This window comes from Polypterus senegalus, chromosome 14 (assembly GCF_016835505.1).
Source record: "Polypterus senegalus isolate Bchr_013 chromosome 14, ASM1683550v1, whole genome shotgun sequence".
Classification (NCBI taxonomy): Eukaryota; Metazoa; Chordata; class Cladistia; order Polypteriformes; family Polypteridae; genus Polypterus; species Polypterus senegalus.
In genome coordinates this window covers 42,571,564-42,573,881 of record NC_053167.1, presented here as the reverse complement: position 1 = coordinate 42,573,881, position 2,318 = coordinate 42,571,564, and positions in this window count along the sequence as shown.

Genomic DNA, 2,318 nt, shown 5'->3' with positions numbered 1-2,318 from the left:
GACGGACTTGGTATGGGTGAACGAGGGTTCAGGCGATTTGGCCTGCATTTTCAGACGTTGTCAACTTGGGGTTCTCTGTACACAGAAATTTATTTTCAGGTCCTCTGCCAAACCGACGGCCAGAGAATCCTGCCGACTATTCCACTGAGACAGATAGCACCCTCTATCGTCCTCTTGAACCCTTGGACAATATGTCAGACACCAGGTAAAAGTCCAATAATTATTTATTTGAACTATAATACAGTGCACAAGCATCCTCCTCTCCACAATACTCATAAATACAATAACCAATACTCAATAATCACAATCCACCACTCCCAGACACGTTGCCACCCTTCCACCCAGCTTAGCTCCATGTCTGGTATCTTTCCCAGTCTTTTATAGTCCCTGACCCGGAAGTGTTTTCAATCCTTAAGTCACGTGACTACCTATCACTTCTGGGTCAGTCCTCTTCTTCATCCCAGAAGTGCGTCATTCCCTCTGTCACCTTGACTAAGACATACCTCTGTGTTATAGGTGAAACCAAAGTCTCTGTGCCTTCCTGCAGCGTCCCCTGGAGGTCCCCATGGTATCCAGCAGGGCTGTGATGAAAAACTCCACTGTCCATGATGCCCTGCTGGAATTCGGGGCACCTCTATGTTGCATGCAGGGTTCCAACTGGCGGCCTGGGGGTATTGGCCGAGATGAAAGGCAGGCCATATCCCACAACATGTACTACGAAGGTATTTTCAATGTTCCTTAAAAGTTTTGAAGAATCAGCGTTCTAAGCTTACAAATGGCTTGACATCTATTATAGAGCTGATTGTGTGGCGATTGGTTACTTGGAGAAAGAAAAGGAAGGACAGGAACTGAGGGTTTAGTACATTTGAAAGAGACAGCACTGCTACAATAAATTATTTCATTGAAGGTTGCGCATGGCACAGCAAGCATCTTGCATGAGGCAGGAACAATCTCGGGACAGGGCACCAGCTCATCTATCACTGCGCCACAGTGTTCCCATGTTTAATAACATGCTTTAATTTCTATCATTGTGAAAATAATATCAAGTAAACATCTCAGTATTTAAATTATTCAGAGAGCTGCAATGTCATGAATGTAATGGATTCTGTGTCCTGTCAGAGGAAGAGAAAGCCTGTTTAAGAAGCAACTGATTCACAAGCATAGAGCACACAGAAGAACACATAGAATACGATGTGTTTAACATGTTACTTTAGTTACGATGTTATTTGAGAAACTAGTAAATTAAAAGATTTTAAGATGAAGCTTATGATGTTCTACTTTAATGACAAAATAAACTATTTGATTAAAGTGGAAATTTCGAGATTAAAGTTCCGTGCTTTTTTCCCCACTGTGTGCCTATTTTTTTTTCTTTTCTCTGTACCCTAATAAGCTTTCATATGACTCTCAGACAGTGGGCTACAACTCGCCTTTTCACGGCAACTTTGATATATGACGATTTTTTTTTCGGCCACTGTGCGATTTGTGAACTTGAACTTTTGAGTTTCTCCACCTGTCTCTGTCACTCGATCAACTTCCTTTTGTTGTTTATACCACTGTTTAAACCAACATATAGTATGTTTTTCCTTGCCTCCACTTGGTATTCACTGAAATCCTTCTATTTCCCCCCGTGCTCATGCCATTATCTTTTCACAGAATGCTGAGCTTAAGGGCTATTTATATTGATTTGCATATTCAAAGAGGTGTAATTCTGGTAGGAGTTGGGGAGTGGCAGCAGGTGCTTGCACGTGTGTTACTTTTCATGCCAACCGGGATTTACATAGCAGAAGAACGTGGAAATTGGCATACGCACAGATTTATGCATTTGGATTTTTTTCTGTGCATACACGTATTTCCGCTTTTGTTCGTACGCCATGTTTTACTGTGAATTCTACGCACGGTGTTATGCAAGAGGCCCCAGGAGATGGACGACTTGAACAGGGCATCAGTAGAAAGAGAAGAGCTGAGTAAACAAAGCCAAAACTGCATAAAGTGCATTGTCAAAGGAACAGGCAAGAAGGTTCTAATGCTTCTTGGAAACACCTTTTAGCTTTCTCTAATAGATAGATAAAACTTTATTTGTCCCCAGCACAAAAATTTGCTGAAAAGGCAGGATATAGAAAAAAAAACTGTCAGAGATACACAAAATATCAAAAATTTCAAATAAGAGTCAGAGAATCAATACATTATAAGCAACATCCGAAAACAGAAAACAATGTTAAGACTCAAAGCAAAGGTCCCATTACTAGCTTCTTTATTTACCCTTAATTATCATTAAAAAGACATTGTCTTAAGTAAGAGAATCATTGAAACTGGGTCAC